Source organism: Salmo salar, chromosome ssa12 (assembly GCF_905237065.1).
Source record: "Salmo salar chromosome ssa12, Ssal_v3.1, whole genome shotgun sequence".
In the NCBI taxonomy this organism is placed as follows: Eukaryota; Metazoa; Chordata; class Actinopteri; order Salmoniformes; family Salmonidae; genus Salmo; species Salmo salar.
This window is the reverse complement of record NC_059453.1, coordinates 94,933,978-94,946,448: the sequence shown is the minus strand read 5'-3', so window position 1 is coordinate 94,946,448 and position 12,471 is coordinate 94,933,978. Positions and strand designations below refer to the sequence as shown.

General features: G+C 43.7%; 1 pseudogene; it reads left to right on the top strand.

Annotated features, from left to right (window-relative positions):
* The window catches only part of LOC106566209 (poly(rC)-binding protein 2-like), a 58,832-nt pseudogene extending 52,379 nt beyond the window's left edge, over positions 1-6,453 (top strand).
* Positions 6,454-12,471: the final 6,018 nt, after the last annotated feature.

Sequence of the window (12,471 nt, the reverse complement as noted above, 5' to 3'; positions counted from 1 at the left end):
GAAAATAGCTGTGCAGCAATGCTCCCCATCCAACCTGACAGAGCTTGAGAGGATCTGCAGAGAAGAATGGGAGTAACTCCCCAAATACAGGTGTACCAAGCGTATAGCGTCATACCCAAGAAGACTTGAGGCTGTAATCACTGCCAAAGCTGCTTCAACAAAGTCCTGAGTAAAGGGTCTGAATACTTATGTAAATGTGATATTTCAGTTTCTTTTTTTTAATAGATTTGCAAAAAAAGAAAAAGAAAATTGCTTTGTCATTATGGGGTATTGCTATGTCATTATGGGGTATTGTGATGTCATTATGGGGTATTGTGATGTCATTATGGGGTATTGTGATGTCATTATGGGGTATTGTGATGGCATTATGGTGTATTGTGATGTCATTATGGGGTATTGTGATGTCATTATGGGGTATTGTGATGTCATTATGGTGTATTGTGATGTCATTATGGGGGATTGTGTGTAGATTGATGAGATAAAAAAAAATGTAATCAATTTTAGAATAAGGCTGTAATGTAACAAAATTAGGAAAAAGTCAAGGTGTTTGAATACTTTCCCGAATGCACTGTATTCTGGGAAGTCACATTAAGATTGCCATCTGTTGTTCAAGTGTACCCTGAACATTTAGTATGGTCAACACTAACTCCCTTTGGAGTTAGGACATGATCTGTCAAGTGTCTGGTGAAGCGTCCTCGTTTCTTCCCTCTCTCCTTGGCTCCATCATTGACCTGATCATCATCGGGCATCAGGGAACCAAGATCAAAACACACACACAGGCCTCCTCCCACATTCTCACGTCCCCCCTCTCTCTCTCCTCTCTCTCTCCTTCAGCTCATCGGCTCCATCATCGGGCGTCAGGGAACCAAGATCAATGAGATCCGCCAGGCGTCAGGGGCTCAGATAAAGATTGGTAGCCAGCTGGACAGCACCAGTGATAGAGCCGTCACCATCACAGGGACCCCCATCTCTATCAACCTGGCCCAATACCTCATCACCTCCTGGTAAGAGAATTCTCTGCCACCACCGAGCACAGCACACAAGGAGTAGAGAGGGAGGGAGGGAGGGAGGGAGGGAGGGGACATCACCATCACGGGAACAACCATCTCCATTAACTTTACCCAACACCACCTCCTGGTAAGAGAAAGCACCTCCCCTCCCTCTCCCTCTCCCACCTCCTGGTAAGAGAAAGCACCTCCCCTCCCTCCCCACCTCCTGGTAAGAGAAAGCACCACCCCTCCCTCTCCCACCTCCTGGTAAGAGAAAGCACCTCCCCCCTCCTTGAAACCCTCCCTCTCCCACCTCCTGGTTAGAGAAAGCACCACCCCTCCCCTCCCTCTCCCACCTCCTGGTTAGAGAAAGCACCACCCCTCCCCTCCCTCTCCCACCTCCTGGTTACAGAAAGCACCACCCCTCCTCTCCCTCTCCCACCTCCTGGTTAGAGAAAGCACCTCCCCTCCCCTCCCTCTCCCACCTCCTGGTAAGAGAAAGCACCACCCCTCCCCTCCCTCTCCCACCTCCTGGTAAGAGAAAGCACCTCCCCTCCCCTCCCTCTCCCTCCTCCTGGTAAGAGAAAGCACCTCCCCTCCTCTCCCACCTCCTGGTAAGAGAAAGCACCTCCCCTCCCTCTCCCTCCTCCTGGTAAGAGAAAGCACCACCCCTCCCTCTCCCACCTCCTGGTAAGAGAAAGCACCTCCCCTCTCCTCCCTCTACCACCTCCTGGTAAGAGAAAGCACCACCCCTCCCTCTCCCACCTCCTGGTAAGAGAAAGCACCTCCCCTCCCCTCCCTCTCCCACCTCCTGGTAAGAGAAAGCACCTCCCCTCCCTCTCCCACCTCCTGGTAAGAGAAAGCACCTCCCCTCCCTCTCCCACCTCCTGTCTCCTCCCTCCCACCTCCGTAAAAGCACCTCCTGGTAAGAGAAAGCACCTCCCCTCCCCTCCCTCTCCCACCTCCTGGTAAGAGAAACCACCTCCCCTCCCTCTACCACCTCCTGGTAAGAGAAACCACCTCCCCTCCCTCTCCCACCTCCTGGTAAGAGAAAGCACCCCCTCCCCTCCCTCTCCCACCTCCTGGTAAGAGAAAGCACCTCCCCTCCCTCTCCCACCTCCTGCTAAGAGAAAGCACCACCCCTCCCCTCCCTCTCCCACCTCCTGGTAAGAGAAAGCACCTCCCCTCCCTCTCCCACCTCCTGGTAAGAGAAAGCACCACCCCTCCCTCTACCACCTCCTGGTAAGAGAAAGCACCTCCCCTCCCCTCCCTCTCCCTCCTCCTGGTAAGAGAAAGCACCTCCCCTCCCTCTCCCACCTCCTGGTAAGAGAAAGCACCACCCCTCCCTCTCCCACCTCCTGGTAAGAGAAAGCACCACCCCTCCCCTCCCTCTCCCTCCTCCTGGTTAGAGAAAGCACCACCCCTCCCTCTCCCACCTCCTGGTAAGAGAAAGCACCTCCCCTCCCCTCCTCTCCCTCCTCCTGGTAAGAGATTGCACCACCCCCCTCCCTCTCCCACCTCCTGGTTAGAGAAAGCACCACCCCTCTCCTCCCTCTCCCTCCTCCTGGTAAGAGAAAGCACCTCCCCTCCCTCTCCCTCCTCCTGGTAAGAGAAAGCACCACCCAGCAGGACAACAATGTAAACAATAAGATACAAGATGTGTACAGTATCTTTTAGCCCCAGCAACTGGACCACTTCCTGGCAGTGCTTGAATTGGGCCGGTACACACTGGTACAGAGCGCTGTTTGAGTCCAACACCTTATTGAATTGGCTCTAAAATATGACTTAACAATACTGTCAAATTAGAATAAGTACTGGCACCTGTTTTATTCCACTGGTCAGGTCACATGATCAGGAAAGAACCCTGGTCAGGTCACATGATCAGGAAAGAACCCTGGTCAGGTCACACGATCAGGAAAGAACCCTGGTCAGGTCACATGATCAGGAAAGAACCCTGGTCAGGTCACACGATCAGGAAAGAACCCTGGTCAGGTCACATGATCAGGAAAGAACCCTGGTCAGGTCACATGATCAGGAAAGAACCCTGGTCAGGTCACATGATCAGGAAAGAACCCTGGTCAGGTCACATGATCAGGAAAAAACCCTGGCCCTAGAAACTCATGTCTCCAGACTCAGTCCTACTGCTTCATGAGAGAATCTTTACACATTTATCTCCACAGATTACACATTTGGACAAAGGAGTTTTACTTCTGAGTATTGGAGAGATAGACTACAACAACCCATACTATTAGAAAACGACACTTGCAACACATTTGCATTAAGGATACTAAAACTGTCAAGTATGACAATGATGCGCTAACACACTGATTAAATACAATTGCGTGACTGTTCTCTGAGGACCTCTCGCCTCCGATCAGCACAGCGACTAGAGCGTTTACAGTTCACTCGCTGTCTCTCTTCCAGGTGTTGCATCTGACAGGTTAAAGTGCTACATTTTGAACATACCCTATAAGTACGAAGTGCAAAACATTGGACTGTAGGGCCAGAACGTCACACCATAACATTCCATCATTCTTCTACCCTAAAAAACATATTATAGCCATGCTGAATTACACATCCTACATGTTCTATTACTAATTACACTATATTACTAATTACACTATATTACTTATTACACTATATTACTAATTACACTATATTACTTATTACACTATATTACTAATTACACTATATTACTAATTACACTATATTACTAATTACACTGTATTACTAGTTACACTGTATTACTTATTACACTATATTACTAATTACACTGTATTACTAGTTACACTGTATTACTTATTACACTATATTACTAATTACACTATATTACTAATTACACTATATTACTAATTACACTATATTAGTAAGTAGTTAGAAATTGTATTCACACAGACAATACATTCGCAATATGCAATATATATATTTCATTACATATTGACAAATGCAATATGTATATTCGAATCTTACAATAATAAGGAAATTCCTAATGAACTTTGAACTTATTTGTTTCCCTTACCCAAGCCCCTACCCAAGCCATCACCCTGACTTATAGCACCCTCTCCCCACATGAGAGTCCTAAAGAACCCCCTTCCAGTAATCTGTTGCAACCTCCAGCAAAACACACATTTTTTTATCTCCTTTTATTTAATTTATTTAATTTTTACTTTCTTTAACATGTCTTTTATTTATTTAACCTTCTAACCCGTTTTCATCCGGTACTCCTCCTTCCCTCCTTTCCTCCTTTCCTCGTCCCTCCCTCCCTCCCTCCACCCTCCCTCCCTTCCCTCCCTCCACCCCTCCACCTCCTATCGTCCTCCTCCTATCCCCCTGTGCAGTTTAGAGACCGCCAAATCCACCGCCCAGTCTTCCTCCATGTCGACCTCTGCTGACCTCACCATGGCCTACACCCAACCCCCTCCCCCGCCTCCTCCTCAGCCGCTGCTGCTGCCACCCTGGCTGCCATGGGCTGCCCCGGCATGTCCCACCCCCACGCTGCAGTCCCCATGATGGGCAACCCCTACGGGGCCCTCCCCCTCTCCAGCCTCCTCGGAATGCAATCCATGAAATCCCTCCAATCCATGCCCTACCTGGCTTTATCCAACCCTGCCGCCAATGCAGCCGCCGCCCAGGCCCAGGCCCAGGCCCAGGCCCAGGCTCAGGCTCAGGCCCAGGCCCAGGCTCAGATCTATACGGCGAAGATTTCTTCCGCCAATGGGATCGGGAAGAAACCAGAGAGACAGAAGTTTGCGCCGTACTGATGACGTCTGTCTCCATCCTCCATCTATCCCTCCAGCTCTCACCTCCTCCGTCCACGAGACAAGAAAGAAAGGGGGAAAGAATGGAGGGAAGGAAATAGCAGGGTTTTTTTGTTCTCCTCCATTCTCTTTCTTCTTGCTTGATGATGTGGTTGTAGTTGGACATTTTCGATTGATTTAGTTTTTTAGGCTTTTTTTGTCCTTTATATAGTGAACCACTAGGAGGGATGTTTGATTGGCTCGTTTAGATAGCTATATTTATGTTGTCAGGTCTTGGAAACCTATTAAGCCATAGTCTGCGTCCCAAATGGCAACCTAATTCCTTTACGGTGCACTACTTTAGTCCAGAGCACATACGGTTCAGGTTGAAAGAAGTGCGCTATATAGGGAATAGGGTGGCATTTGGGATGCACACATAGACTATTCCTAACTTCCATTTTTATCTTCTTCTAACCTTCCTTTCGTTCTACTGTACTGCTGTTATTGATTATTGATTTATTATTGATAATAATGAAATATTCCCACTAAGAGTTTATAAATTAAAACACTGGTGAGTGATGCTCAACTGTACGTGCGTATGAGCTTTTATACAGTACATGATGTCTGTGTTCCTGTGTTCAACTCCTCAATTTTTGGAAGAACGATGTAAAAAAAAAAAAAAAAGTTTCAAAAAATGACTAGACAAAAAAATCTAACCTCTCGTTTTGCGTTGTTTTTTTGTGAGTTTTTGGTAATATTTTAATTTGAAATGTGTTGTTTAATTTATTTTATTTATTATGCCGAGTATTACTTTTATGATAAAATGTTAGATTTTTGGGGGAGGGGAATGGCAGCGAGTACTACTAAGACTACGAGTTATTTCATCCTGTCCTGAGTTTTAACTCTAACATGGTGACCAGACTACTCGCGAGCTCCACTCTAACATGGTGACCAGACTGCTCGCGAGCTCCACTCTAACATGGTGACCAGACTGCTCGCGAGCTCCTCTCTAACATGGTGACCAGACTGCTCGCGAGCTCCACTCTAACATGGTGACCAGACTGCACCCACGAGGGCCACTCTAACATGGTGACCAGACTGCTCGCGAGCTCCACTCTAACATGGTGACCAGACTGCTCGCGAGCTCCACTCTAACATGGTGACCAGACTGCTCGCGAGCTCCACTCTAACATGGTGACCAGACTGCTCGCGAGCTCCACTCTAACATGGTGACCAGACTACTCGCGAGCTCCACTCTAACATGGTGACCAGACTGCTCGCGAGCTCCTCTCTAACATGGTGACCAGACTGCTCGCGAGCTCCACTCTAACATGGTGACCAGACTGCTCGCGAGCTCCACTCTAACATGGTGACCAGACTGCTCCCACGAGCGCCACTCTAACATGGTGACCAGACTGCTCGCGAGCTCCACTCTAACATGGTGACCAGACTGCTCGCGAGCTCCTCTTTAACATGGTGACCAGACTGCTCGCGAGCGCCACTCTAACATGGTGACCAGACTACTCGCGAGCTCCTCTTTAACATGGTGACCACACTGCTCGCGAGCTCCTCTCTAACATGGTATTTCCTCCTGTCTCTCACCACAGAAGTGGTATCTTCTACTAAAGGTTGTTGTTTATTTTAACAACATTATGTTTTTGTTGAATAGAGAAATTGTGTTTCCACAACTGATATGTCAATATTATTAAACATTTAACACGATAAAAGCTGTGTATTTCCAACTTTGTTACTGGGATTTAAACAGCAAAACCTCTGTTAGGACGTGTCTGAGGGATGAGAGATGATTTTCTCACCCCAGCTGTCAAACTAAGATGCCATGCATGGTAGCTACTCTTGTGAGACTAATGCTGCATGTTAGCTTGGACACACACGCACACATACACAAACACACACACATTGAAACACACACACACGTTAAAATACAATAAAATGGATCTCTACAGACTCGATACATAACCACAGACTCTATAGACATACATAACCAGACTGTATAGACATACATAACTACAGACTCTATAGACATACATAACTACAGACTATAGACATACATGACTACAGACTCTATAGACATACTCCAATGTTAATACATAACTACAGACTATAGACATACATGACTACAGACTCTATAGACATACATAACTACAGACTATAGACATACATAACTACAGATCCTATAGTCATACATAACTACAGACTCTATAGACATACATAACCAGACTCTATAGACATACAGGACAACAGGACAGCAGGACAACAGGACAACAGGACAACAGGACAGCAGGACAGGACAGCAGGACAGCAGGACAGGACAGCAGGACAACAGGACAACAGGACAGGACAGCAGGACAACAGGACAACAGGACAGCAGGACAACAGGACAGCAGGACAACAGGACAGCAGGACAGGACAGCAGGACAACAGGACAGGACAGCAGGACAGGACAACAGGACAGGACAGCAGGACAACAGGACAGCAGGACAGGACAGCAGGACAACAGGACAGGACAACAGGACAGCAGGACAGGACAGCAGGACAACAGGACAGGACAGCAGGACAACAGGACAGCAGGACAGGACAGCAGGACAGCAGGACAGCAAGACAGCAGGACAGGACAGCAGGACAACAGGACAGGACAACAGGACAGCAGGACAACAGGACAGCAGGACAACAGGACAGCAGGACAGGACAGCTGTAGAGTATCTACATAGAGACAGACAAGACAGCAGGACAAGCAGGACAGGACAACAGGACAGCATATGTACACCTACTTCAGCTATAGCTCCTTCATAATAACTAGCTCACTGGGGGGGGTTCTCGCATAGAGACGGTTTGCGTTGGTTTTTATAAATATGCCGTATATACTGTATGAATTCACTTATTTTTATAAACCCAGATGATGTAAGATGTATGGAATTTACTGTGGCCACTTCCTGAAAATCACTCATTCATGGTGTATGGAATTTACTGTGGCCACTTCCTGAAAATCACTCATTCATGGTGTATGGAATTTACTGTGGCCACTTCCTGAAAATCACTCATTCATGGTGTACGTTCCAAATGGCAACCTATACAGTGCACTACTTTAGACCAGGACCCATAGGGTAGTGCACTACTTTTGACCAGGACCCATAGGGTAGTGCACTACTTTTGACCAGGGCCCATAGGGTAGTGCACTACTTTTGACCAGGGCCCATAGGGTAGTGCACTACTTTTGACCAGGGCCCATAGGGTAGTGCACTACTTTAGACCAGGGCCCATAGGGTAGTGCACTACTTTAGACCAGGGCCCATAGGGTAGTGCACTACTTTAGACCAGGGCCCATAGGGTAGTGCACTACTTTAGACCAGGGCCCATAGTGTGCCATTGAACGTTGTTGTTAAAACCCAGACTCACCACTGTTTGTGTCTCTCTTCTCTCCTAATGTATCTCACTGTGGGCCATTTGCATGAGTTCAATTTAAATTGATGTCTATGCCAAACATTGCTTGATGGTTCAGCAAATAATGTGTTCTGTGTAGCTCAGAGTAGCACTGAAATGCTACTGACAGAATAGTAGCACTGAGATGCTACTGTCTGAATAGTAGCACTGAGATGCAACTGACAGAATAGTAGCACTGAAATGCTACTGTCTGAATAGTAGCATTGAGATGCTACTGACTGAATAGTAGCACTGCGATGCTACTGACAGAATAGTAGCACTGAGATGCTACTGACAGAATAGTAGCACTGAAATGCTACTGACAGAATAGTAGCACTGAAATGCTACTGACAGAATAGTAGCACTGAGATGCTACTGTCTGAATAGTAGCACTGAAATGCTACTGACTGAATAGTAGCACTGAGATGCTACTGACTGAATAGTAGCACTGAGATGCTACTGACAGAATAGTAGCATTGAGATGCTACTGACAGAATAGTAGCATTGAGATGCTACTGACAGAATAGTAGCATTGAGATGCTACTGACAGAATAGTAGCACTGAGATGCTACTGAGAGAATAGTAGCACTGAGATGCTACTGTCTGAATAGTAGCACTGAGATGCTACTGACAGAATAGTAGCACTGAGATGCTACTGTCTGAATAGTAGCATTGAGATGCTACTGACTGAATAGTAGCATTGAGATGCTACTGTCTGAATAGTAGCATTGAGATGCTACTGACTGAATAGTAGCATTGAGATGCTACTGTCTGATAAGAAAGGGCTAATGAACAGACTGTCTGTAGGAGAGAGAATACAGGAGATCATCTAAGGTTGTAAATATCTGGTAACTCTTCACAAAATTTCAAGGTTTTCCATAAATCCCAAATTGGAAGACTCCTGGAATGGGAAGGGAATATGCAGGAAATCCGGAGTCCTCCAACCAGGATTTCTGGGAAACTTGGGAACAATTTTTTAAAGAAAGAGACCAGCATTTTGTAACCCTGGGATCAGCATTGCTGTGTTCATTTTGGCTTTTGTTTTATGAACCATCAGGATGACTATATAACACCAATACTGGTATTCCAGCTCTTTACACATGTACATAATTATAACCACTCAATGAAAATGAATACAGTACAATATTGCATTTAAACATAAGTGTTTCCATTATCATGGCAAGTAATAGATATCAACATATTATTTTGATTATAATTCTATTGATTAGATGCCATCACAGTATCAACATATTCTATTGATTAGATGCCATCACAGTATCAACATATTCTATTGATTAGATGCCATCACAGTATCAACATATTCTATTGATTAGATGCCATCACAGTATCAACATATTCTATTGATTAGATGCCATCACAGTATCAACATATTCTATTGATTAGATGCCATCACAGTATCAACATATTCTATTGATTAGATGCCATCACAGTATCAACATATTCTATTGATTAGATGCCATCACAGTATCAACATATTCTATTGATTAGATGCCATCACAGTATCAACATATTCTATTGATTAGATGCCATCACAGTATCAACATATTCTATTGATTAGATGCCATCACAGTATCAACATATTCTATTGATTAGATGCCATGACAGTATCAACATATTCTATTGATTAGATGCCATCACAGTATCAACATATTCTATTGATTAGATGCCATCACAGTATCAACATATTCTATTGATTAGATGCCATCACAGTATCAACATATTCTATTGATTAGATGCCATGACAGTATCAACATATTCTATTGATTAGATGCCATCACAGTATCAACATATTCTATTGATTAGATGCCATCACAGTATCAACATATTCTATTGATTAGATGCCATCACAGTATCAACATATTCTATTGATTAGATGCCATCACAGTATCAACATATTCTATTGATTAGATGCCATCACAGTATCAACATATTCTATTGATTAGATGCCATCACAGTTTTTGTTGTTTTCTGTTTGTTTATTGCTCACAGGAAAAGTTCTGTCATTTGAATCAACCAGATGTTTTGGTGATTCTCTGTTTCTTTCCATTCTAATAAATAAATCAAAGTGATCAACTTCATTTCACCCTTCCTCTTTTTTCTCTCTAGGTACCTGACACATGAATGAGCTCTAGTCTATGATGTCTGTTCTATTCAAATCCATTTCAATTAGAATAACTTTATTGTCCTGTTAGGATAACTTTATCGTCCTGTTAGGATAATTTTATCGTTCTGTTAGGATAACTTTATTGTCCTGTTAGGATAACTTTATCGTCCTGTTAGGATAACTTTATCGTCCTGTTAGGATAATTTTATCGTCCTGTTAGGATAACTTTATCGTCCTGTTAGGATAACTTTATCGTCCTGTTAGAATAACTTTATTGTCCTGTTAGGATAACTTTATCGTCCTGTGAGGATAACTTTATCGTCCTGTTAGGATAACTTTATCGTCCTGTTAGGATAACTTTATCGTCCTGTTAGGATAACTTTATTGTCCTGTTAGAATAACTTTATCGTCCTGTTAGGATAACTTTATCGTCCTGTTAGAATAACTTTATCGTCCTGTTAGGATAACTTTATCGTCCTGTTAGAATAACTTTATCGTCCTGTTAGAATAACTTTATTGTCCTGTGAGAGTTCTTCTTTTCTTCTTCTTCTCTTGTCCCAGACAGTCAAAACAGAATGTTCCAACGGTTGGTGGTTGGGAGCAGCCCGTTGTTATACACACAGTATGTACACCAGGGTAGCTATAACAACCCCACCGCCAACAACATAAATGCACGGTGTGCATCCCAAATGACACCCTAATCTCTTCATAATGCAGTACTTTTGACCAGGGCAACATAGGGCTTCATTAGGGACGTTCCCTCAGCCAAAGATAGGAGCACATGTAAGACATGACAGAAAGTAATTACACCATCAATAAACCCTCTCTTATTCACTGTGTTGAATAACAACTACAATTTAGCATCAATTAAAGACTATCTGGAGACGAAAGAGGACCAGAATGGAAGCTGGTAATTATACAGTGATCATCACTTAGCTGTTGAGAGGGGAGAAGAGGAGACGAGAGGAGAGGGGATAAGTGGAGAGAAGAAAAGGAGAAGAGATGAGAGGCGAGGAGAGAAGGGGAGGAGAGGAGAAGAGAGGTAAGGGGATCGCTTGTACTGCCAATACGGACAGAGAGTATATTAGTACAACAGTGTCTATAACTTCTATGTAGACCTACCATATTGATAAAAAAAATACCTGTCAAGTATATCCACATTACCTGTCAAGTAGATTCAATTCTGCAAGGAAATCAAAGTAAAGCCCAATTTGTCATATGGACAGTTCCAATCACACAAAAAAAATATATATGAATTCCTTGATCCTTGACACCAAGAGCAATAAACACATCTCTTTCAATGGTAATCTATAGAGAGGGTTTGGCTCAGACTCAGAGAACAACAGCAGACAGATGGTAAAACCAAGGGAGTCCATCTGGCATCTCTTTATTCCTCTGACCTCAGAGTACTAATGGACGACTCAATCAGGCAGGAGAAGATGAGACTATTGGTCAATACAGAATAGGAAAACATCTACAGTGTATTACTGATTATTATACTATGAATCCCTGTGAAGCTCATTTAGTATGTTCATGTCAGGGCTGTCAAACTATAAAATAAATCTAGTTCAGGATTGGCTGTGATTAATCACGATTAATTACAAATTCTGAATTTGCTCAAATTTAAAGGTGTAGTTTAAGATTTTTCAATCCAAAAACATAACAAGAACATTGACGTCTTGCTTTTGCGTGAAGTAACGTTTAGTAAAATCAGGTAAATTGAGAAAGCACACTTTCTTTATTCACAATGTCAACTCGTTTTTATTCAACTCGCGTTTACATTGCATTGTTGTTTTGAGTTGTAGTGATTATGTATTTGGGATGTTTTTAATGTATTTTGAATACTTTCAGACAATGTGTACACTAAAATGATAAATGTTTTACTCAAGTTAACTGATGGACTCTGACATCCCTGGTCTATTTCAAACAAAACAAAATACTAAATGGGTCTCCAAATTTCAAGATGTTTTGTGAACAGTTAATATCACAATGATTACTCTGAAGGATTGTTCTCTCTGAAGGATTACTCTGTATGAAGGATTACTCTGTATGTAGGATTACTCTGTATGAAGGATTACTCTGTATGTAGGATTGCTCTGTATGAAGGAGTACTCTGTATGAAGGATTACTCTGTATGAAGGATTACTCTGTATGTAGGATTGCTCTGTATGTAGGATTACTC